This window comes from Lagenorhynchus albirostris, chromosome 1 (assembly GCF_949774975.1).
Source record: "Lagenorhynchus albirostris chromosome 1, mLagAlb1.1, whole genome shotgun sequence".
Lineage (NCBI taxonomy): Eukaryota > Metazoa > Chordata > Mammalia > Artiodactyla > Delphinidae > Lagenorhynchus > Lagenorhynchus albirostris.
Window position 1 is genome coordinate 120,775,653 of NC_083095.1, and position 26,275 is coordinate 120,801,927.

The 26,275-nt window shown below is 47.4% G+C and overlaps 1 protein-coding gene across 6 annotated transcripts in view; it reads left to right on the plus strand.

Annotated features, from left to right (window-relative positions):
* TLN2 (talin 2) overlaps nt 1-26,275 on the plus strand; it is a 448,850-nt gene that overhangs the window by 66,572 nt on the left and 356,003 nt on the right. For all 6 annotated transcript variants that reach the window (XM_060151222.1, XM_060151260.1, XM_060151243.1 and 3 more), the window contains exon 2: nt 15,364-15,453. The gene's annotated coding sequence lies outside the window, so the exon portion shown is untranslated. The remainder of the gene's footprint in view (nt 1-15,363; nt 15,454-26,275) is intronic.

Sequence of the window (26,275 nt, forward strand, 5' to 3'; positions counted from 1 at the left end):
TGGAATATCTGGTGAGGTTAATTTTTGGCAGAGGGACGTTTATTCGAGTTCAGGCGGGGGTGTGTGCGCGCATGTGTGGATGTGTATGAGTGAATGTGCACGCATATGCCGGACAAGTAGACTGTGAACTGTTTTGCAGGTTGGCAGGAGGACCACGATCCGACTCATATTTGTGGTTTGGGCCCTTGAGTATAGAGACCTGTCACTGAGTGTGGGTTGAGTCTCAGTAGATGTCCTGGGTGGGCTCAGTTCTCCCTTGTCCTCCCTCTGATCCTGTCCTAGCTGTGTGTCCTCCTGACCATAGTTGGCCTGGGTCCATTGAGCTGTTTCTCTCCTAAGCTTTGGAATGAGCCAGGAGGGGACTGCTTTGTTACTCATTGGCGTTTTTTTTCCTGCCTGAGGGGAGTTTCCCTCGAACACGATCAATTTTCATGAAACACTTTAAAAATAGGAAATTACTAGAAAGACAGCAGGTGACCCATGTTTGTTCTTCTGGTGTGACCCAGGGCCTCAGGTCATTGAGTTTTGAGCAGAGCTGTGGCCTCACGTGCCTGCCCACATGCTGTAACTGTCGGGGAATGTGTCTTAGTCCATTTGGGCGGCTCTAACAGTACCACAGACTGGGTGGCTTATAAACAACAGAAATTTGTGTCACTGTTCTGGAGGCTGGGCAGTGTAAGATCAAGGTGCCAACAGATTCAGTGTCCGGTGAGAGCCGCTTCTTGGTTCATAGACAGATGGCTGTCTTCTTGCTGAGTCCTCATATGGTAGAAGGAGCTAGGGAGCTCTCTGGGGCCCCTTTTATAAGGGCGCTAATCCCATTCACAAGGGCTTCCATCTTCATGACCTAACCACCTCCCAAATGCCATACCTCCTGATACTGTCACACTGGGGGTTAGGATTAGAACATATGGATTTTGGGGAGGGACACAAACATTCAGTCTGGGACTTCCCTGGTGGTGCAGTGGTTACGAATCCACCTGCCAGTGCAGGGGACACAGGTTCAATCCCTGGTCCGGGAAGATCCCACATGCCATGGAGCAACTAAGCCTGTGGCACCACAACTACTTGAGCCTGCGCTCTGGAGCCCGCGAGCCACAACTACTGAAGCCCACGTGCTCTAGGGCCTGTGCTCCGCAAGAGAAGCCACTGCAATGAGAAGCCTGTGCACCGTAGCAAAGAGTAGTCCCCGCTCACCACAACTAGGGAGAAGTCCGAGCACAGCAATGAGGACCCAACGCAGCCAAAAAAAAAAAAAAAAAAATTCAGTCTGTGCAGGCGGTGATTCCTGTCACCTGTTTCCATCTAAAGTCACTAACTTTAGGAGCCAGTCTTGCATTTCTGGAACTACGAGGAGGGAGATATTGTAGCAGATAGCAGTGTGTCCTGGTGAGTTTGAGCCTCAGGAAGGCTTAGATGCATTCACACGGCACCTGGACAACGTGCCAGGTGTGTGTAGAGGGGGGCTGGTGTTGCATGCCCATAGCACGCCGTCTGAGGAAGGCCGGGTATAGGATGCTGGGCCTTGTGACGGAACAGTCTTTAGTTGGCTCTTTTAAGAAAAAAAAATCCCATGTTTATTTCAGATGTTATCTTGATGAAGTTTCGTTGAAATAGAACAGAGAAGTACACAAATCATAAATGTACAACTTGATGAATTTTCATAAACTGAGCACACCTGTGTAACCTGCATCCAGATCTGGAAAGAATGGAGCCAGAATCCCAGGTGCCCCTGAGGGTGACTTCACCTCCTCCTTGTGGTCACTATGCCGACTTGACTTTTCCTGTCTTTGAACTTTCTATAAACGGAATCTGCAAGTGTGTCCTTGGTTTCTGGTTGCTCTTGTTCAGCGCGATGGTTGTGAGATGCTTCCACGCTGTCATGTGAGTTGCAGGCCTATCATTCCCAGTGTTGTCTAGTATTTATTCCGATTATTCATAGCGTGTATCCTTCTGTTCACGGACGTTTCGGTAGTTGCGAGATTCTGGCTCTTAACAAACAAGCCGATGTGAATATTCTTGTACGTGCATTTTGACACGGATGGATTTCTTCTGAGGAGTGAGAGTTCAGTGTGGTTTTGATTTACGTTTCCCAGGGCGTTCCATCATGGAGTAAATTGTGCCTGGGAGTCCACTGTGGGCCAAGCTCTGCACCAGTCCTGGACCGACGGCTGGGGGCAAGAGGGAGAGCCGAGGGGTGGGAGGTAGTTACTTTGGATGAGTCTCTGGAGAGGTGACATTTAAGCTAAGGCTTGAGGGATGAAAGTTTGCCAGCCAGGTGAGCCACCTGGGCCAGGATCCTCCAGGCAGAGGGAAGAACACAAGCAAAAGCTCCGAGGGAGATGACTGCTGGCTCAAGAATGGCCTGGTCAGCACAGAGCAGTCCAGATGTTAGCTAGACCATATCCAAGGTGATGAGGTAATGGCCTGGGACACTCTTTGTAGGAGGAGGGCTGGGTTTTTGGTTTCACAGAAGCCCCCAGGAGAGGGATGGGTGGCATGCATCAGCTGTCCACAGCTGGCCCTTGGCCTCATTCTGAAAGGCCCGTGGGCAGTCCAGTTAAGGGAAGCCATGGAGTTGGCTGGTTACTCCATGAGTTGTTAGGGCCGTCTGTTTTGGAAACCAGCACTACCTGTTGGGTTCCTGGTGTTGAGCCAGTGACTCATCTTCCTGGACCCTCATGGTTCAGATTCCCAGCCTGGGAGTTTGCCAGGCATGGATGATAGAGGTATCACGTGTCGGGGATGCTGGGGAAGACTGCTTAGCCACAGGGGACTTCTCTCTGTTTTTGGGAGAAGAGTGGGGTACTGCAGTAGGCTGAATAATGAGAGAGCCAGCCGCAGGAAATGACCCTGAGCTGTGGGTGTGGCTCTCGCCAGCTGGTGCAGGGCCTCCCGTCCAGGTCCAGGATGATCAAATATGAAGCCAGCTTGGTACGAGGCCCTGGTGGGAATGGGGACCACCTGGAGGCTGCAGGCTGGACAGCCTCCCCTGCTGATTGCTCTTTCCCTGTTGCATTGCCTTGTGTCCCATCTTTAATTAAAATGCCCTTGTTAGGAAATCTAGCTCTGGTGAAAAGCTATCCTGACCGCAGAGCAGCCCCCCACACAAGGAGGAGATTGTGGAAGGAGACGCGCAACAGCTTCAGACTCCCAAGAATTCCCTTTGTGTGTTGTTCAGTTCGGCTGATGGCTGCGACTGCAAGAGCCCCGTGGTTCATTGCAGTATTTGTTCCCCTTCAGAACCAGGGGTGCTCTTGCCTTCCCCCCAGCCCCACGGCTCTGGTAACCCTTTTTTGAGCTTGTATTAATATTTTTCTAGTGTTTCTTTCCACCCTCCAATATTGTTACTGAGTATAGAAGATAAAAGTCCCTTCTGCATTTAATAAACTACTTAAAACTGTCCTTCTTGTGGAAGGAGGCTAAAGCCACCCACCGACATCCCCTTTTTCTGACCGCCTCCTCTGGTGGTGGAGGAGTTGTGAGGTGCTCTCTGGTGCTCCCCCCGGATCCCCCCCTTCCACCCTTCCTTTCTTTAAAAAAAAAAAAAAATCAAATTTCAGTTGTGTGTCTTGGATATGGGTGCTGAGAACCAGGGTGATCAATTTACAGGTCCTGTGAGTCATAGCGGTCCCCCTCCTGACTGGGGGGTGGGGGGCTCTCATGGGTTTTCCCTGCCGCTGGGCCCCGCTGCCTCCATCCTCCTCCAGCACCCAATCCTTCTCTCTGTGGGCTTTCAATGCTTAGTTGCTCAAGGAAAGATGCCTTCCACTTTCCTAATGGTTTTTTCTTTAGTTTTCATACACACCTTTGTTTCTTTGATAGTACTTTCCTTGTAAATGTGAAAATATATAGAAAGTAAGGTTTGATTCATGGGGAGTTTAGTCACCAGGAAGGTACTTTTTTTTTTTTTTTTTAAGAAGATGTTGGGGGTAGGAGTTTATTAATTATTTATTTTTGGCTGTGTTGGGTCTTCGTTTCTGTGCAAGGGCTTTCTCTAGTTGTGGCGAGCGGGGGCCACTCTTCGTCGAGGTGCACGGGCCTCTCACTGTCGCGGCCTCTCTTGTTGCGGAGCACAGGCTCCAGACGCGCACGCTCAGTAGTTGTGGCTCACGGGCCCAGTTGCTCCGCGGCATGTGGGATCCTCCCAGACCAGGGCTCGAACCCGTGTTCCCTGCATCGGCAGGCAGATTCCCAACCACTGCACCACCAGGGAAGCCCCGGAAGGTACTTTTTATCCTTGTTACTTTTTGGTAATGTGATTTGACTGTATTTTCAGAGTTGTCTATATTTGACTATATTTTAAGTTACACCTGGCTTGGAAGATGTAATTAGCTTCAAGTGTTCTTTAGTCTACCTGGGAACCCCGATACTTTATTTGCAATTAAATAATTAGAAATTTGATGTTTTGGAGGACCACTTGTATTCTTCTTAGCAGCCAAATATCAAGCATTCTTGGAAGCTCTGATGAAATGCTCATTTTAAATGCAAATTCTTTGCACAGTTAGAAAGAAAATGAAATGTTCTGGCTTCCAGCGCTTACTCTGCATTTTTGCCATTCCTTCTGGTGGCCGAGGGGAGGGCTCATGACTAAATCCTTCAGCATCTTTATTATGATTTTGGATTTGTATTTGCTGAGGGGAAGCCTTGCCCCGAGACATTAACCCTCTGTTGCCATCTGTAGAGTTTTCACTAGTTTTTGTTTTTCCTCTTAAATGATATTTGGATTTCTTCTCGTTTGTTTTATGGGTGATAGATGTACTGGGAAACTTGTGGTGAGTGTTGGTTTGTTGGTTTTTTGAGGCAAATGAAATGTGTCAAAACCCTTCAGCTTTTTAGCCGGGGTGTGTGCTATTGCTTTTTAGTGTTAGAAGTTCCATGTCTCCTCTTTTCACTTCTGGGTGTCTTCTGCCACTTTTCCCATTAATCCAACTACTGTGTCCCAGCTTGGGATCTGGAGAATCCTTGGCTTTGAGCACAAAGGAATTTCTAAGGAGCATGATTGGACAAGTGGTTCACTCTTTTGCTCTCTTTGAGAGAGAGAGAGATGATGAGCTCATGGAGGCAGTTTAAGATGTTCATCCTCTCCCCTCAGTCAGACAAGTTATATTTGTTTTCCCGAAAGTGAGAATTTTACTTGTAAAACAACCCCTGTGTTCTGTGGTTTTAGATACCATTGGATTGTGAATGGAGGGGCTCAGCCTCTTGGCTAAGCTGGTGTCTTTCATGGGAGTTGTGTATACAGCTGGAGCCACTAGAGATGGTCTTGGGAATAGGAAGGTGGTCACATGTTTTCTCTCTTCACAAAACAATGACTTAATACTGAGTCTGCCCCTTAAGCTGGGGTGGTGGGCTGGTTGATGGTTGCCAAGTATTATGAAAATGCAAAAAAAACTTTTAAATCATTGAATGCAGTTGCAGCCATGCTTTTAATTTTATGATAGAACTTTTTTCTCCCCTTTTGTGCTTAGGCATTTTTGCAAAGCAGAATATAAAACTCGAAATGAAGCTTACATGCTGTCCTTAGTTTACTGACTGCATAGAATGGTTTTATTTATTAAAATTTTTTTTTTTAAATTTTTAAATTTATTTATTTTTGGCTGTGTTGGGTCTTTGTTGCTGCGTGTGGGCTTTCTCTAGTTGCAGTGAACGGAGGCTACTCTTCGTTGTGGTGCGCGGGCTTCTCATTGCGGTGGCTTCTCTTGTTGCAGAGCACGGGGTCTAGGTGCGCGGGCTTCAGTAGTTGTGGTGCGTGGGCTCAGTAGTTGTGGCTCACGGGTTCTAGAGCACAGGCTCAGTAGTTCTGGTGCACAGGCCTGAGAGGAGCCTGGTGGGAAATGCCCCTGATCAAGCGTGTTAGGGTGAGAGACAGTAGCTGTGGGCTTGGCGAGCTGCCATGCTGGAAGGCTCCTGAGTCCAGTGTTGAGGTTGCAAAGTCTCTGAAACAGGCCAACCTCTTTGTTTAGTGACAATGAGCCGGAAACCCAGAAATTCAGGTGCTATGTCCAGACCAAGCAGCGCACTGGGGAAGAAGCAGGACTCATAACTTCGCCCTAGTATTCTTCTGTATTTTAGGTACGTGTGCGCAACCTCGGCACCGTTCACAGTTTGGTTGGGTGATTCTTTGTGTGGGGGCTGTCCTGTGCATTGTAGGGTTTTTAGTCCCATCCCTGGCCTCTACCCACTAGAGAGTAGTAGCACCACCCCCTCCCGCTTAAATTGTGACAGCCAAAAGTGTCTCCAGATACCCCCAGATGTCCCCCTGAGGGGGTAAAATTGCTCCCTGTGGAGAACCATTGCTTTAGATGTATATGATGGTCCTTGGAATTCATAGATACAACTTTCACATTGCCATGGCCCCTTTCCCCTTTTGCTTTGAAATGTGAAATACACAGCTAAAGTGTTTTCTCCAGCTCTGACAGTAGATAACACTGGCTCCAAGGCCATTTACAGGAAAGAGGTCAGCATGGTTCTGAAATGAACTGCATTGTGTTTGGGATGACACTTTTCCCTTGAGTAGATTTGATCTGGTTTTCATTGTAATTTTTTTTTAAAATGTATTTTAATTTAGGCTGCGTTGGGTCTTCGTTGCTGTGGGCGGGCTTTTCTCTGGTTGCGGTGAACGGGGGCTACTCTTTGTTGTAGTGCGCAGGCTTCTCATTGTGGTGGCTTCTCTTGTGGAGCACGGGCTCTAGGCGCGCGGGCTTCAGTAGTTGTGGCATGGGGGCTCAGTAGTTGTGGCTCGCGGACTCTAGAGCGCAGGCTCAGTAGCTCAGTAGTTGTGGCGCAGGGGCTTCATTGCTCCGCAACATGTGGGATCTTCCCGGACCAGGGCTCAAACCCGTGTCCCCTGCATTGGCAGGGGGATTCTTAACCACTGCGCCACCAGAGAAGCCCTCGTTTTAGATTTTGAACGGCAATGACTTGTCTTCACTAAGCAGCTTGTACTTTTAATTTTAGCCAATGGGTGTCAATGGGGACAACATGTCCTATGAGTGGGCGAGAAGTCAAAGTATGCCAAAGGCCAAGGAGGTTTTGGCAATCTGAAACCCATGAAAAATCAGGCTTCCATTTTGTGAACCTTGGGGTAAGCTCAGAAGAGAACACTCACCAACTTAATTAAACCTGCCTGAATACAGAGCAGATGTATGGGCAGATTTTACAGTGGACCATGACCTTCTGAGTTAAGGATTGGCTTTGGGTGGCTACGAATCGTTGGATGCAAAGGGATGAAGAGCCCCAGACCGAGAGGCTGGAGACCTGGGATCTGTACTTGGGGCTCTGCCCAGACTCTCTTCATCAGGTCATCAGATATTCGGGCAGCAGTGTCCTCCTCATCTGCAAGAAGAAGGGCAGAGCCACGATTCGTGCTTCCTGGGCCACTGGGAAGTGCAGGGTGGTGAACTTAGCCTGGGTCTATGAAACCCCAGGATAAACCTAAGACTCTTACTGGAGCCTTAGTTTTACTCGGGAATTTGGAAGACGAGGTATCTTCGCATGCACATAGTGAATAAGTGGAAAATCTGTGTGGTAAGAATTGAAGCTAGGATATAGAACTTGAACGAAATGGACACAATCTCATGCTTGCTGGGAATGGCTTCCCAATGTTGGTGGCCCACCCTCTTCTGTCTGGTGGAATTCTGCCAGGAGAGTTTGATAAGCCGTGGGCCCAGGAATCTCCACGGTTCCTTCTACATCTAAAATGTCTGGTTGGAATAAAAAAGATAGAACTTTGGTGTAGAATCTTGGGTAAGTTCATACTAATCACCAGAGAGGTCCTTGGGAAGAAAAGACAATAATAATAAAGGTGGTCTAGCCTTTAAGAATTCAGGTACTTCACATTTTCCTTCCTTCCTTTTTTGCTTTAAATGGGAAAGCTTTGGCTTCCATTCTGGAGTGTGAGCCTGTAACCCAAACTGTGAAAAGGATGGGTCTGGTGCTGTTGTGGGACCCTCAGAGTTTAACACTTAAGGGTTTAATTAATCTAAGAAATATGCCAGAGAAGATAGCGTGCTGTTTGAATTTCTTTGAAATGCCTCTACCTGAATGGTGAGAAGGGAGTTGGCCTGTGGGCTCTAGGTAGAAATTAAAACTACTGACCTCCCCTCTCACAGCTGGGATTGACTTAGCTGGGTTAAGTTGGACTATTAGGTCACTCAGTTCATTCAACTTTTGTTGCTGAAATTATTTAATGTTATACGGAAGTTGTTTTTTTGTGTTGATGTTCATGACAGTCCTTTAAAAATGAACGTCAGAGGTTTCAGACGGGACCCACGTCCCCATGCTGTCTGTTTTCTGGAAAGGAAAAAGGCCACTGCAGGGCAGACAAGCAGGAGAACACCTATGAACAAAGCAGTTCTTGAGAAAAGCTTTGGCTCCTGTAACGCTTTGTCAACATTACCTTATGCGAGGCCACTTTACTCTATGACGTAATAAGGATTAATTTATAATGTTTTCATGAAAGCAGGAGTGGGTGGTAGTGGGTTTTTCTTTGTCTTTTCTTGGCATGTAATTGAAACACAGCTTGGACCAAATGAGAAACATTTGTGTTAGGTGGGGAAAAGATTCCAGAGGCTTCTCAACTGGGTCAAATACTGCTTCCTTTATTTGGAGCATGTAAGCAGACGTCTCATCTGAGACCAGCATTAAGAACATTGCCATTGGGACTTCCCTGGTGGCGCAGCGGTTAAGAATCCGCCTGCCAATGCAGGGGACACGGGTTCGAGCCCTGGTCCGGGAAGATCCCACATGCTGCGGAGCAACTAAGCCCGTGAGCCACAAATACTGAAGCCCGCACACCTAGAAGCCCGTGCTCCGCAACAAGAGAAGCCACCGTGATGAGAAGCCCGTGCACCACAGCGAAGAGTAGCCCCTGCTCACTGCAACTAGAGAAAGCCCGCGCGCAGCAACGAAGACCCAATGCAGCCAAAAATAAATTAAAAAAAAAAAAAAAAAGAACATTGCCATTTCTGTCTGTTCACAAGCAAATGGATTTTCTGACCTAGGGAACTGTCTGAATTCTAGACCCACATAACACATTCATTGAATCAGAAGAAACAGTGTGTGGGTTGATCTGTCTCAAAAGAAATCTGTGCCTTGAGAGTGAGTTTATAAATTCATTTCCTTTAATAATGCTACTTATCGAGAAGATGTGTCCTTTGTAAAGAACAGTGGGCCTGTGCCTTTCGAAGTGGCAGGCTTTTTTGGTAGGTCCCAGAGGAACGAACACTTGAGTTTGCTGAGGAAGTCTAGTTGTTTGGCCCTTGGGAAATAGAGCCTGAACTTATGGCCTAATGTGATTGAGTAGTTGAGTTACTAGAGTATGCCCAAAGAACACCCAAGATCCTCTTTCAGTCTGTTTGTGTGCTTGGTTTGATTCTAGAATTGGCATCCTGAAACTCACAAGAATCCTTAACACTAAGGCATAGGCATTTCACAGATATCCGAGTCTTGACTGTTTGCCAGGAGTCTTCACTGTTGGCACCATCTTTATCTTTGTTCTCTACCTAGCATTCTTGCCTGCCAGGAACTCGGTCTAGGGAGTGTGAAAGGTACACAGAAGCTAACCCTCTGGTAATGAGGTGTCTCACAGCAGGACAACATCCTCTGGCATATACGGGGAAGGAAAGACTAATTTTGATTGGGAGGCTCAGGGGGGTCGTCTTGGAGGCTTGGGGACATGTGATTGGGTTTTGGGGGGAGGTAGATTGATATCAGACGAGGGGGTTGGGCTTTCCTGGAAGGAGTGGCTTGGGGACAGACCCCAAAGTGGGTGAGTAGAAGACAGGATGTGTTGGGGTGAGGAGAATCTCAGACACCAGATGCACTCTCGGGACTGGTTTGTGGCTCCAGGGCTGGGGGTGTCTCTGGGCGGCAGCTGAGTCAGGGCGTCTGAGTGTGCGGGACCTCTTTCCAGGGTAAGAGATTTGAAGCGCATCCTGGAGTCAGTGCAGAACTTGAAGTGCAGCAGAGAAGGGAGAAAGGTGGAAAAGCAGCTCTGCAAGCAGGGCAGGAAGGTACGAGGAAGTGGACAATGAGAGCCTTCCAGTCTAGTTCTCTCTGCTGCTGTCAGACTGATTGATGGGGAAGCCGGGCTGCTCACGTGGGCTGGGCCTCCAGGAAGACTATCGAATGTTTTTTCTTGTGGCTTTATTATAGTCCTGAGTTTTCAAACTCGAATGTGAAATGACTGAGTTATGCTGGACTCAGAGGGAACGGTCCACTCATACCCGTCTTCCTCCCCAAACTCTATTATTGTTTATCTTAGTTACCTACAAGAGGCCTCTCTAACACATCATCTTTCTCCCTCTTCCCTCAGTTTCCTTACTATTAATCTACTGGGTGCCCTGTGCAAGGTGCTAGGGGTGCCAGGAGGAGAGGGCAGCCCGTGCCCTCATGGAGCTCCAGATTGAGACAGACCAGAGACGAGCTGATCTGGAACTCAATGCAAAGTGCAGGGGCGGGGTCCCTGCAGAGGGAACTGCAGGAGGGCTGTGCACGGGGCGCTGGTTGGGGGCTGTGCGCTGAAGAAGACCACCCAGCTGTGGGTGGCGATGCCGGTTATGGCTGGTTTCAAAAAGAGCTCCTACCTTCACATGTGACCTAAAGTTTCTTCCAAACAGCATAGTCTCTAAGAATGGCAGACGTTTGGGGATGTTTTTTTGGTTGCTTTTTTTACTCTGTCCTAACCCTTACCCCAGCACCGCTTCAAAGCAGAACACAGGCTATCTTATTGTGTTGTGGAAGTTATTCAAGGGATCCTTAATCCTTATGTGTTACGTATTTGCTTATAGAATAAATTAACGATGCCTTGGAATTATTCTCTGGTGTTTTAAAATGCACGTAGGGGCTCTTGGGATGAATTAAAAATTGATTTAAGAGCACTTATGTCTTGATATTTTCCTCTCTCCAAGGGAACCAGAAGGACAACTCTGGTGTATTTGGGGGTGGGGGGCGTCTGCAGAACTTTTTGACCTTAAAGGGTACCACCTCCTTCTCTTCCTCTCCCAGCACTTAGCACAGTGCCTTGGTGTGTAGTAAATCCGGAGCACGCTCACGCTTTTCATCCATCCCTTTAGTCTGCATGCCAGTCCTTCCCCAGGCAGCAGGTGTGATAATGCGGGGGAGGCAGCAGGAGGCCTGCGAGTGTGGTCTTTTCCTGCCTGTGTTCTCCAGGGTGTGAGAGAATCGTGAGGACTGAAAGTGTAAGCCCACTCTAGGGCCCCAGAGATGCCGGCCTGTTATCGGAGGGTCCACTGTCATTCCTGGTCCAGGCCCTTGATTTAAAGGAACTAGCTGTTGGACGTAGTGACTAATGCCCGGTGGATAAGGTCTCGAGCCTCACCGAGCGCTCCAGCCCCCTCCTTGGCTAAAGAGCCCCCGTCTGCGGGTTGTCTGGGTTAAACATCAAAAAGCTACCTCTGGAATCTGTTTCCTGGCTCGTCCATCCTCCCATGGGTTCCCCTAGGGTGGAAACAGTGACTCTGTGAATGAGCACTTCAGGTTTAAGAAGGATCCCACTTAGGCACAGGCTCAGTGGGAAAGGGGCATGAGATCATTTTGTTCCCATTTTAGTTGCTGAAACCCTTTGTTTTTCTGGAATTGGCTGGCCTTTACTTTTCCTGAGCGCTGGGCGATAGTTTCCCTGTAAGCTATTGTTTTGAGTCTATCAAGAATGTTGGGCTCGCATGCATATGTGTCCTCGTGTGTATATTTACACACACACTTTTTAAATTGCAGACTTGAGCTAGGGGAGGAGCAGAAGAGACATAGCAAGAGATGAGAGACGGCAGTATTCCCTTTCTTAGGCACATGCTACTGTGAGTCCGTCCTGCACAGTGTATGGGTGCAGGCTCTCCCAAACTGGGTTAAAACGTTGTTTGATGTCGTGGTGTCAACGTTTGGCGGTTGTAACTAAAAAATGATAGCTTTGTCTGCTAGTAAGATTACCTCAGAAAAGGGTCTTTTTTGGAATGGCATGCTCCTGCTCAGATTATTAGGCAAGGAGCATACTTTCCTTATTTGGTTGAGATAGTATTGGTAAGTGTGTGGGAAGGGCTAGGAACCGAGATGCACTGCTCATGGCTCCATACACTGTCCACCTCTTTTTCTGGCCAGTGGATGTCTTGACCGCTCACTGAATGAGCAGAGTTCTCACAAGGAGGGTAGAGTAATGAGGCACCTGAAGGAGAAGATGTAAGGCACCACGGCCTCTGTATCCAGCTGAGGAAGGAGGGGGCCAAACGTTCCTCTGAGTTCTGCACACGTGTCTGGGCTTCGCTTCTTCCTTAGCAGTTCAGGAAGACTTACTGAGATTGTTCACAGTAACAGAATGTGCCCCAGGAAATAGGCCTGCCAAGCATGGAAGAGGAAAGACCAATGAGTTCGCAGAAACACAACACCAGCTTTTCCCAGAGTGACGGGCAGCATCGGGGCTCAGCTTGGAATACAGGGCTGTCCCAGGGCGTGGACATTTTTTTTTTAAAAAACAAGATGTATTTATAGATAGTGCCCCAGGGCCCACAGCTGGTAACTATTCCCTGGCAGGCCGCACCCTCAGACAAGCACTGGGCTCGCTGCAGTTTCACTGCTGTCTTGAGCTGGGTCTGAGATGACAAGTCCTGGAGGTCCTTGTCACCGACCTGAATCTCTCTGTAAGGAAGATTGCTTTACTCTGTGACATACATAGAGAAGAATATGTGAAATGTATGGGAATAGTTTGAACATCTGGGAAGCCAACAACCAGGCTAAGAAATCAACATTACGAATATCTTAAATGTCTTAGACGCTCCACCTCGCCTCAGAGTTGTGATAAGCATCTCAATTTTTCATTTTAACTGAGCCTTGGTACCTATGTTTGTGTTCCTAAACAACGCAGATGTTTGATATTGTTTTTGTTTTGAAAAGCTGAGTACCAAGCACAAACACGGCTTTGGGAAGGTCCCTGTTGAAACTGGTGAAGGCTCCCAGGCACAGCCTAGGGCTCTAGAACAGTTATTAACATTGCTGGCTGCAGAGTCATACTCTCCACCATAAGAGCTACATGAAGCCAATTTTCTCGCTGGTCCTTGCCCTTGTGTATCTCTTTGTAAATGGCATTGCCACTCATGACCCTCTTCACCAAGGGCTTGTAGAAAGTTCAGAGAGAAAGATAAAAAGGGACTCCTATTATATTAATTAAGCCGGGGTCCTTAACCAGAGGTACAGAGAGATTTCAGGGGACTCTGAACCCTCTGAAACTGAATCTATTATGTTCTTCTTCTGGGGGAGAGGGTCCATCATATTTCCAGAGGGGTTTATGGACCCTCCTTCCCTGTAAGAATAAGGAAAAATGTGGCCAATATGGTCAGAAGAGTTGCCATCTGTGTTTTGTTGTTTATTTTTTTAAAATTTATTTTTATTTTTTTAATTTTTTTTTTGGCAGTACACGGGCCTCTCACTGTTGTGGCCTCTCCCGTTGCGGGGCACAGGCTCCGGACGCGCAGGCTCAGCAGCCATGGCTCATGGGCCTAGCAGCTCTGCGGCACGTGGGATCTTCCCGGACCAGGGCACGAACCCGTGTCCCCTGCATTGGCAGGCGGACTCTCAACCACTGCGCCACCAGGGAAGCCCTTGTTGTTTATTTTTTAAAATGAATCCTGGGACTGTTGAATTCCTTGAAATGTGTGTGAGTCCGCTTGTGTGTGAGTCTGCGCTGGCTTTTTACCTGTGAGCATGCCTGACTTTGGAAAGGGAAAGTTGTGCCCTGGACTGTCCAGGGCAGAATCCTTGACCATTCTGTGGGTGGCCTAGCAGGCTTTGCATTTTCTCTGAAATTTGCATCTTTTACTCTTGACCCAGAGTAACTGAAATGCTAAAAGGGGGAAAAAAAACTGGAATGGTTGCTGTAGTTTCAAAACAAATGACCTCACTGCCTAAATTCCACTTCATGCAAAAGAAACCCTAACTTTCCCCCTTATAAATAATAATGGACCTTTGGGGAAACAGATACAAATACCCATTTAGCGCGGGTGGGGGCAGATTTGTCACTGCTGAAGGAAACTCCCTGGAAACAGAATATGACTATTGTTACACCAACTTTGTAGTTACTTCCTAAGAGATGGCAATTTAAATTTATCATGACTGACATTCACTTCTTCAAAGTAGGCGAGTAATTACGCTTTGTATAAGCTGACTTAATGGGAGGTACTTTCAGCTTGTTCCGGCAATGTAGGGGAATTTCAGAATTCTCTAGCTGAAGAGTTGAGTCTTATTTCATCTCTGCTCTTTCATGGATGAGTTGATGGAAGACGTGCAAGGTTAGGTGTGATCTGCCCAAGGTTGCATTGATTTGTCAGGGTCACCTGGAACTAGAACCCCAGGGGAAGAGGTAACTATTTACATGATTATGGCTTAAATATATAATTAGATGATGATTCATTAAAAAAAAAAATAACCAGAAGGGTCATTTTCTAAAGACTCAGCATTTTGATCATTCATTTCATTTTAACAAAATGACCAATGACAAGTGTTAGCCCCCCATATCTTTGAAATGTACCACTTCTTGTGGTCTCCAGGCATTTCCCTGGAGGGTTCTGGTCTCTTGGGTCTGTAAACCTGATGTATGGAGAAGGTGCTTTTGTTTTGGTTCTGTGCTGTTTATATCTCATAAATTCAGAATTTTTAGGTCTCGAGGTTTTCCTCCACAGTTTTTAGATTTTTCTTCTTGTACTCAAATCTGAACAGTCCTGAGGTTTTTCTTTCTCTCTTTTTCTTTTGTCTTTGAAGAAAACCAGGAGTTTCAGTTTGGCTCTTCAAAGTCCTTGGGGATTAAAGAGAGAGAACTAGGGGAACGATTAAGAGTTGTCTCTTCTCCTCTGTTAAGAGCCAGAACGAATAAGAACAACATTTATTTAGAACCTGAGTTTCTTGAAGGAAGGTAATTTACAGGTAAACTTAAGCTCTTTATAGACTTAATTCTGACATTCCCTTCCTGGACTCGCCATCACATGCTGCTGATTTTGGACAAGGCCTGTCTCTTCTGAGTCTTGGCTTTTCTCATCTGTAAAGGGAGGGGTTGGGCCTGATTATCTCCAAGGGAGCTTTGCAGCCGTATGTCTGGACTCCACACTGGGGGATTTGCAGAGAGGCTGTTCTGGAGCTGCTGCTGGTGACATGGTGCTTCTCCCGACATTGTGGGCAGAAGAGTTGCCATCTGTGTCGATGCTCAGTTCTCTGAGACCACTGGCTCCGCGTGGCGTTTTCCTTTTCTGCTCTCTTTAGAATCTGAAGCCCGTCGGTGTCATTCAACACTGGGACAGTGTTGCTTCCCCACTAACGTGGCCGCCTGTACTGACTCGTGTCACTTGTCTCTTTTTTTGCCAGCGTGCTGCTGCAGGGTAACATCTGGACTGGGCTCCTGGACCCTTGGATGTTCGGCTGCCCGCAAGTTCCTGGACCGACTTGGCGAAAACGGTGAGTAATCTCCATGTTTCAACTTTGGAATCCGAGGGCTGGAGGGGTAGTGGCTAGGGAACAGGGTCTAGCTGATGGACCGCCTCCCTCTGCAGACCTCCTCTGGCACGCCCACCTTCAGGAGCCTTAGAGATGGCGGCTGTGACTCCAGACACAGCCTTTCTGCCCCAACGGTCATACGGTCGGGGGCCTTCTGAATCTGCCTCCTGAGAGCTGCTTTGTAGAGCCCAACTTACCAGTCTTGATTCTCTATCCCTGCTGGCCTACAGGCCGAGACTCTTTTTCTTTTTTTGCGGTACGTGGGCCTCTCACTGTTGTGGCCTCTCCCGTTGCGGAGCACAGGCTCCGGACGCGCAGGCCCAGCGGCCATGGCCCATGGTCCTAGCCGCTCCGCTGCATGTGGGATCTTCCCGGACCGGGGCACGAACCCGTGTCCCCTGCATCGGCAGGCGGACTCTCAACCACTGCGCCACCAGGGAAGCCCCCGAGACTCTTTATGGTGGCAAGTGCAGGTGCTGATCCTTGCAGCTGACATCCTCTTCCCCAGGGCCTCCTCATCCATCACACCTGAGCCTCACACCGCCCCTGGTGCGAACCCCTTTTATTTTTTATTTATTTTTTCGGCTGTACCACATAGCTTGCGGGATATTCCCCGACCAGGGATTGAACCTGGGCCACCACGGTGAAAGCCCAGAATCCTAACCACTAGGCAACCGGGGAAGTCTGCAAACCCCTTTTGGAGAGGCCTCCTCTGACCACCTCGTTAGAGACTCCTTCCCCCTACCCCCAAGTGTTCTGTCTCTTCCTCTCTCAGGCCCTTGCTTGCACCTTTCTTTGCACTTAACACAGGACAGACCTCTTCAGTCACTCGGTAGACCACCCGTTCATCCGTTCATTCGTTCAACAAATACTGATCAACTACCGTGTGCCGGTGGCTAAGGTTGGCACAGTCTGTGCTCTCATGGAACTTCCATGAAGAAAGAAAAAGACCAAGTGAAAACCTAAGTAAATGATCACAGTCCTGTCTGGGTAGACGGCTTTGTTCTAAATACTCTCAAGCACTGGCCCCTGGGGATCTAGTTAAACTGCAGACCCCGATGGGGTAGGTCTGGGTGGAGCCTGCGAGCCTGTGCTTCTGTCAAGGTCCAGGTGATGCCGAAGCTGCTGGTTTGTAGCTCACACTTGGAGAAGTAAGGTCTAAGGATCCTGACGCCCCTGAGACTTGTCCTCGAGTGTGACTCTTGGCGAACTGCCTGAGGTGTGTGCCTGTAAAGCCCCCAGAGACCCGGCGGGAGTTTGTCTGGTGGGTCCGTCTCCCTCAGCTGTGTGAGGCTGAGTGGTTTGAAACACGAGCCCTACCAGAGAGTATGGGAGCCTGTTACCCTCCCCAGTGTCTGTGAGCTCGTACCTTGTTATTGTGTGTTGCCGTGTTGTCGATGAAATCCTCCCTTAAATACGATGCTTTTCAGATTCTTGAGGTGGAATCCCGTGAGGTCTCTGCAGTGTGCCTGTTTTGACGTCAGCATTTCCGAAAACACTGAGGCTGTTTCTTGTTTTTAAGAGCAGACTGCCTCAGCTGGGCTCATGTGGCACTTTAAGTGGGTTGTTGAGAAGTGAGACTATATTGGAAGCGGAGAACTGACCACAGAAAGAGCAGGCAGAGCGAGGGTTCGAGGGGCTGGCAGGGGGGCTTAGGGCACTGATGCCGAAGGGGGCGTCTTGAGTCCAGCTGGTGAATTGGCCCCTGGGGTGTTCTCTCGAGATGCCGGTGTGGTGTTGCCGGCGCAGCATTGCTGTACTGCCGCAGTCAAGCCTTTCAGAAGTCATGTTTAGTTTTTACAAGGAGCCAGATTGATTCTCCACTAGTTAATAGTTCTGGTGGCCATTGATGGAGCACTTACGACATACTAGGTTTTGGGCAAAGCACTTGGCACATGACCCGGTGCCTTTAACCTTCCCGATGGCTCACGAGGCAGGTAGTCACCTTTTTACAGAGGACAAGATTGAGGTCAGGGGTGACCAACTTGCCCGGGGTCACACAGCAAGTAGGCTCAGGATCCGGCCTGGTCTGTCAGCCCTTGGGCAGGGCCTTTTCTCCTCTTGCTTTTACCACCTGGATCATGACTAGAGAGAGGATTTTACTGCTGGTGACAAGAGTGGTTTGCTGATTATTTGTGTTACTTTTTTTCCGTCTTGCCCTCATCATACCCCCGGGTATGGCGCGTCCCTGTGTGTCAGCTTCTGTAGCACTTTCTTCCCTTGAGTTAGAGGAGGAGCTTGGCCAATGTGGGGCAGAAATGAACAGGGAAGAGAAGGGTACATTTTGGAGGCTGACGTTTCGCCCCACCCTCGCTAGCTTCTGCCAACCTCCCTGGGGACAGGTCTCTAGGGAGCCTGCAATGGCTGCCTGTGACCCCGAGAGTCAGGGCTACACCTTAGTCCTTGACGGTTCACAGCTGGAGGCAGAAGGTGAGGAGTCAGGTTGATGGCATTGTTTTTGAAGACCATTTTCTGGCCACTTTATGGGATTCCTGTATCTGACCATTTCCAAATAACCTTGTTCTGCTCAGGGTTATTTTGTGTACTCTGTATCAGATACACAATTCTAGAGCTTCATGGGTTTTAAGTTTTGAACTAGGTTCCTTGATTTTGGTTTCATATATATGCTGAGTGCGTGTATATACTGAGCCACTCACCAGATGCAGAATTAAGTTGAATCCATGTAACTAGGCTTCCGAGGCAAGGTGTGCACTCTGATTCTCACGTTTTAGGCAACGCAGGAACCGTACTATTAGGCGTGTGTTGCAAACTCAGTGTTACTAAGTCCGTGCGCATCCCTACCCACGGGAGTGGTAGGGTGGGCCCTCCCATGTAAACATGGAACTGGATCTTAAAAGCAGCGCCTTTTCACTTCTTTAGGCTTTTGCATCCAGAGTTAAGGATTTGGAGCTGGTGGGAACTGGATTCACCTCCCAGATCCATAGTGAGTAAACCTGTGCCCGTATATGTTTACCTGGGCCTCAATTTCTCATACAGGCACCAATGTCTAGTGGGTTCTGTTTTCTGGGCCTGATTCCTCAACAGTGAAAGGAAGGAGGTGAGTTTTACTTGGTTTTAGATATGATGTTCTTGGAGCACTGCGTACTCATCCTGGCCATGCGGTCTTCAAGGACTGGCTGAAGTGTCCCTTTCCCCCTGTGTCTGGCTGCATTCCCTCCAGTTGAGCTCTTTGCCCATGTCTGAAGCCAATTTCTTGGTCTGTAGAAATGAGCCCCTTGAGGACAGGGATTATGCTTCATCCAGCCTGTATCCCGGGGCCCAGTGCTCAGCCTTGGGCTCAGTAAACATTTGTTAAATGAACCCAACAGTGTAATTTCCTTCTTCGATTGGCTTATCTAAAGCCAGTGTATCAGAAGAGCAGTGACTTAATAAGTACTGCTGATGAATCCCTGAGCAAACAGGGTGGTGGTAACAGTGGTCAAATGGGTCTCTGGTAATTATAGGCCTTCACAGGTAAACACAACGGTAGGTGTTCCCTTGCCTTTTGTGAACTTCAGAAGGCCTCCTCTCTGGGGTCTCCAATTGTTTTTAGTAACGGGAGAGAGCAAATGGGGTGGAAGAGGTTGAATGTGTGTCTAAAAAAAAGTACTTTCCTGTAACAGCTTTTGTTTGTAAAGTAAAAGTATATTTTCAAGAGATACAACGTTACAAAACTAACTTGCAACCTGTTGATATTAAAGAAGAAAAGGAAAAGATTTATTAGAAGGGAAGAGAGTAGCTTCCCCCACAGAGTCTTTGCCAAAGTGTCCAGCCTTTTGGGCCTGTGTTTCATGCTGTAGGGTTACCAGACTTGGGACTGTCTCCCCTCGCTGTGAATTTTTTTTTTTTGAAGTACATCTGGTACAATGTGACAAATTTTAGGATGCCAGGGGATGGAGATGCAGGCCCCTCCCCGCTTCAAATGCAGGGATAAACAGTATTCGGATACTTTGTGATTTGCCATCCTTGTTTCTTGCCTCTGCTTCAATGCAGGAGTCTGTCAATCCCTGTCATTCAAAATATCCCAGCCTTAGAGCCACTATTGCTCACAGGGCACTTGGGGTTGGGGGACACAGAAGGATTTTGCCTGCAGCCTATGGCCGAGTACCCCTACCCAGCAAACCGGGATGTTCTAATCCATTGTATTACCTTGTCTGAAATTGTGAGTCCATGGTGACATCCGATCCCAACCCTTTTCCTCACTTGGGACCCTCAGAGGCATGTTTCTCTTTATTAAAAAAAGAAAAGCCTGAAAAGCAAGGTTTCTAATTAAAGGAATGACTGACTGGGGATTTGGTAGTTTTTACACCTTTTTCCTCCTCACAGAGAGCTCTTACCTGGTTTAAGAACGGTAAAGGATACTGTTGACATCGTTTAGTTTTTGTGAGAAGGGACAATATTTTCAAGGTGGTAGCAGGACTCTCTATAACGTACTCATGACCCTTTGTGTGTGAGAAAGCATATTTTTTAAAAACAAAATGAATATCGTGTAATAATGTTCTGTGTAATGTATTTTAAAAACTAACATCGTGGACATTGATCCCCTGCTAAAAAGAAATCTATTCCATATGGAAAGACTGCATATTATTTCTTTCTGTTAACTTTTCATGGAAAAAGTATGTAACAATTAAGTTGCGTGACCTTTCATCCTCCTGTCGCTGGCTGGGCTTCTTACCCTCCCTCTCCCCAGTTTTTTTCTTTTGGGTAATATCGCAATGAGCATTTTTGTAACATTTATTTATAGACCATATGGGCGCTTCTGTAGAATTTTGAGGTCAAAAGATATGCACCCTTACAAATTCACCTTTATTTATTTACTTATTTATTTGAACCCAGGAAGCTGGCAGTTTATTTTAAACAAGGTAAGATATGGAGTCACAAGTCCCAGTCCTGCCTCAAACAATTTGTACTGGACTTTCCTGGGCACCATATGTCTTTCAAGTAAATGAGCTTCTGAGGTAACAGAGAAGCAATAGAGAAAACCAAGCATAAAAATTCACCTTTAAAAAGATGATATACTTAGGTTCCCAATGACCTAAGGTCTGTCACTAGTACAGAATGTTGTTAATCTTAAATTTTTGTCATTTTGAAAGCTAAATATATAGAAGACTCCAAAAAAATATGGCCATGGCAGGTCTGGGAGTTCATAGGGCTTCAAACAAAGTCTAACTAGCAGGTGTTGCCAGGATGCCCTCTCTGGTTCTGTGTTTCAGCCTTCGAGGCCTCGTCTCTGGACTTACCCTGTCCTCTCTGCGGGCTCCTTTTCTCCGCATCCCTCCCGTTCTTGATTAGACCCAGTGGTGCCGAGTGTTGATAGATGCTCAGGAGCGTGTGTTCAAGCACATGGGTGAGGGAAGTTGTGGGTCAGGCTGGAGGTGGCTTCTTGCTGCCCAGGCAGCTGTGGCCTCACTTCCTTCTCCAGTTTCCCACCTCTGTTCCTGCTCAGAGGGAAGCTCCTTGGCACACTTACTGTTGATGGCCATGCGAGGCTGGGGTCTCCCAGGCACCCAGAATTGCTCTGTGACATTTCAGGGGCACGTTTCTCCAACGCAGTCATGGTTCCTCTTTGTCACTCAGCAGGCGTCTGTGGCGGATCTTGTATTTAACAGGAGTGTGGATGATGACAGGATGATAAAAGGCTGATAAAATTCCCTGTAGGTGAGCTTTGCTGGTCTTCCCACCCAAGAACAGGCTTCTTTCCTTTTGTATAGCAGCCGGCACCCTGTCTGGCTGATTCCTGCACCCTGGTGCTTAGGACAGACTTCCTTTTGGGCCAGAACCATTTCCAGTACAAGTCCCTGGTACCTAAATACTCTTTGCTTTAGAGGTGATGCTCTCTATCTCTGGATAGCTCTCCTGGGCAGCCCATCTGGTGGGCTTCAGTTTTGAGTAGATGCAACGAAGATCGTCAAAAGGAATGACAGCTCTTTTCTCCTGGGTCTGTCTTGGTTGGCTTTGACTTCTTGCCCCTGGAACTGCACTTGCACGGGGCACACACACTCTCCAGCTGTTGACAGAAGGAAGAAGTGGAAGCTCCAAATAGTCTCTGCCCCAAAACCTACCATCTTAACAGCCACGAGGTTCGGCATGGGCCTTATGAGCGAGACTGAATCATAGTTAGGACAGTAGCTGTTTTCCCCAGATGTTTTTTTCGATGGAAATATTTCAGTGGTAAACAAAATACCCTCAGACGTCCTCCTGAGAGCAGAGGCAGTCAGTTAAGTAGCTCCCATGATGTAGCTGGAGCGCATCACTGAACCCACTTGGCAGTGTGTCCTTTGGCCAGCTGCATGGCTCCCAGGAGACGGAAGGGCAGTTGCATGGGGAAGATGTTAGGGAGGAGGGCAGGGGGTGATCCTTGTGCAGCAGCTGAATTTCCAGGGCTGGGTTTGGGCTTTGCTGCCTTGAGGTCCCAATCCACCTGCTGCTGCTTGGACTTGCAGTGGTGAGCATGACTCAGAAATCTGGAAGGGGTCCGTGACTTCACTCCTGGACCAGAGGCAGCGCGAAAGCCCTCCGGGGTGGGCGTGGCTGCTGGAGGAGTGTCCACGGATGAAGTGGATGCGATGCGGATGCTGGTGTTCTGGGTCCCTGGGGTTTGCCAGTTACTTAGGAACTTGGGAGACATTTTTATTACTAAAAAAAGAAAGAGCTGTGGTGGCAAAGTACTGTCCAAAACAAGGGCAGATGACACTAAATGAGTTCAGTCTGACATGGAGGTCGTTGGTTTTGTGAATTACTTACCTTTAGAGATCTCATGGTCCAGGGCCAAGCTTTTTCCAGGGGTGCCCCAGGGGCTTCTAGGAGTTTAAGAGGTGGACTGTAGGCTCCACTAATCCCACTTCTCAGAAAGGATGAAAACCCACTCATTTCCAGATGAGGGAAATAAGGTCTGAATGAGTTTTATATTGCCGCTGACACAGATGACTGCAAACACAGTGACTTAAAATACCATAAATCTGTTTTATCTTATGATTCTGTAGATGAGAAGCCTGATACGAGTCTCAAGGAGCTAGCATCAAGGGCTCTGTTCCTTCTGGGGGCTCTAGAGGAGAATCCATCTCTTTGCCTTTTCCAGGTTCTAGAGGCCACCCGCTTTCCTTGGCTGGTTTCCTCCATCTTCAAATTCAGCTACATTGTAATCTCCCTCTGACCACAGCTGGGAAAGGTTCTCTGCTTTTAAGGACCCACCTGGATAATCTAGGCAAACTCTCTATCTCAGGTTTCTGAAATTAATCCCATATGCAAAGTTCATTTTGCCATGTAATGTAGCATATGCATAGGTTCTGGAGATGAGGACATAGACAACTTTGGGTACCATTATTCTGTCTACACACAGGTCAGACGAGTGTGGTAATTTATCAGGTTTGCATGGAGGTTAGTGGCACAAGTCAGCCCAAGGATCCACGTTTCCCGACTGGTCAGGGCCCAAGTCTTTTCCGTCCCGCTGTTGGCCACATTGCATTATGCCTGACAGAGGTTGAGTGGTCTCTGTCACAGGCTGTACTCTTCACTGCAGGCAGTCTGTCCCTGGATAAGAGGCGGTGGGCATGAGGAGCACAGAGGAGCCACCCTTTCCTATGGGGAAACGGGGCAGCAGCATGGGAGCAAGGGGTGGGGGGCTGCGCTCTCCATGTTACCTTTGTGGGTAGGAGTTCGTGGTGACTCTTAATCCCGTTGTATTGGTAGTCTGTTCTTGTCAAGGCTTCTGTGCCAAGGAACAGAGACACAGGTGAGGTGGCTGAAATGAAGCGGGTGCGGTCTGTGGAGCTGTTCAATACAGCTCCGCCAACCTTTCTTGAGGACTTGGTGTGTACCTGAGAGGTACCCACCAATGCACTCGTCCATGCTCTGAGAAGCAGCTCTGGGATGTTTCTGTCCAGTGCCACCACATTCCTCCTTATCATAGACCGGATCTGCTCTTCTGTCCACACTTCCTATGGAGACCTCATACCTGAAGCTTCCCTCTGTTCTGCTCAGCGCCTCACAGCTTCCTGGCTCAGTCTGTGTGTCTCAATTTCTGATTCCTGGGGGATGAATCTGAATGGCTGAGCTCGGCCAGGTGTTGACTTGGAGGTGGAAGAGGGGGCACGGTCACCTGGGTCTGTGGGTGAGCAGATGGTGACAGGTGAGTTTACTATGCAGTGGGGGCCTTGCCTTATTCAGCCGATGTTATTGTGGAAATGCTTTGCAAGTTGAATTTGAATTCATTTTAAAAGACTTTATTTTAAAGTAATCTCAGACATAGAGAAAAGTTGCCAGAATACAAAGAACTCCTATATAGCCTAAGCTTAATTCATCAATTATGAATATTTTGCCACGTTTGCTTTATCGTTCTCCATTGCGTATTATGTTTTTCGAACCGTTTGGAAGTTACACACATCATGCCACTTGACCCCTAAATAGCTTCAGCATGTCTTTCCTAAGAACAAGGACATTCCTCTTTGTAATTACAGTTCAATTAGTAAAAACAGGACAAACGACATTGACTTACTATTATTGAATATACAATTCATACCCAAATTTTGCCACTTATGACAATAACGTCCTGTACAGCCATTCTTCCCCTGACCTAGGATTCCATCCAGGATCACACACATTTTATTCAGTTGTCACGTCTCTGTCATCCCCTTTAACTGGGAATGGCCCCTCTGCCTTTTTTCTTTGTCTCTGATGACATTGCCTTATACTCTTAAAATATGTCCGTTACATCCTAGCAATTTGGATTTGTACGATAATTCCTTACTAGGAGATTCCTCATGATTGGATGAGTTTCTGTCAGAATGCTTAAAAATGATGTTTTGCATCTTTCTGGGTGTATCACATCAGGAAGTGCATGATGTCATTTTGTCCCCACACTGGTGACCTTAGCTTTGACCCTTTGGTTAATGTGGCGTTGAGCTTGTATAACTTAATCTACGTGTCGCAGAGGAGGTGAGCATTTAGAGAGGACCGCCTCCTCCTTTAAAGTTACGTCTGGTTTGCAAGTGCTTTTTGTACATGGGACTTTCCTGAAGCGGGCACCCTTGTTCTCTTCAGGGTGTGCTCCTGAATGTAGGTGGGAGGGCTGATGTCCTCAGAGCCCACAGAGAGGAACAACTTGCCTGAGGTAGGAACAGAGCATCATCTCTGCCCTTGCGGCAAGAGTAAGGTCTACCCTGGAGACAGAAGTACAAGAGCCTGTGAACACTGAGGTCCCTTTGACTACATCTGGCTGTCCTGGCTGCCTCCTAGTTATCTAGGAGCAGAAAAGATGGATGAAGATGTGGAGAAATCTCTTCTCTGCATGTGCTTGACAGTTCTCTAAATGCAAAAGATGATTGTCCAGGCTGCTGTCACTGCATTTCTCTTCTGACAATCTCTTCTCTTCTGACATTGGGCTGCCTGGGTTTGGTCGGCTTGCATGATGTTTGCATATCGGGCCTGAAAGCTCCCGGACTGATGATGGGATTCCTAAGACCTAGGTGGTTGCTCCTGGACCATTATGGGATGATGGGATTCCTTGTAGATGTGATGCTCAAGACTCAGGAGGTTGCCATATGGGAAAGATGTGCTGTTTAGAGCTCTGGACATTTTCAGTTTGATTGTGGCCAGTATTACCTTGATTTAAGCTTCTCAAACTTCTACTTTATGAACTGTTTCATATTGGACATTTGACCTTGCTGACCCCTAGAGCTGTTGTTCCCACTTCTTATTAGGAAGCAAACAACATGACCACATGCAATCTATTTTAGGGACAGGAAAATGAAATAAAAAATAGGGGAAAGGTACTTTTAAAAATGAAATATAATACATGATCACAAATACTCATGAGTAACAGTACATCTTGACTCTCCTACCTAGTATGCTGCTAAAATTTGGGGGGAACATATACAGGGGTACGACACAGCCCCTGACCTCAAGGATGTGGCCTTTCTTTTAAAGGGAGTGTTATAAAGTTTAAACTGATTTGTGGATTCATTTTTTTTCTCAAATAGTGTTTTGATTTGTTCTGGGTAGTTGTAATGCCTGAACTTATTTGTGGGGTTATCTCTGCATGACTTGGGACACATTTGTCCATGTCATCAGAGGTATTGTGACGGCAGGCCTTCACCACGTCCCAGAGACAGCTGGCTGGAAAAATAAATATGTCTGGCCATATATTCCCAGAGGTTGTGCTTATGCCTGAATTTAAGTAAAAATGATAGGCAGCCTTAGGACAACTAGATTTGGAGACATTCCATCTTCCCCCAAAGAATGTTAATAATGTAATTCCTTATCCTGTGCCTTGGTATCAGCAAAAACTTCTTAGAGTTGTGTATGTTCTTAAGTTTTAAAGACACTGATAGATGTCACTTGCTTTTCTACCCATGGAATTTTTGCTTGAGGAAGGGGCTTTGGCCAGGTACGCGTCACCTTTTTCACACTGAGTCCTCTGCGACTAATACTGAAATGCTAGATAAATGGGGTCTGGTGGTGGTCGTGTTGGGGAATAGGTGTTGGGGAGAGTATGGGAAGGGAAGCTGAGGTTGATGGACGAGGGCTAAGATGTCCAGGAAATGTGAAGAATAAGGTTTTGAGAAGAGCTAGAACGAATGAAAACTAAGATGCTGGAAAAAGCAGTGGTGCCTCATTTACTTTGGTGTCTTCCAGGAAGGAGGAATTCAGTATGAGCAGGTTAGCTAAATAATTGACGTTTCCCCCAGTTACAGGCGAAACGATTCTGCTTTTCTTGCAAATGTCTGAAGCACATTATAAACTTTCCCTCTTAAGAAGTAGTAGATAAGTATCATAATTTTATCTT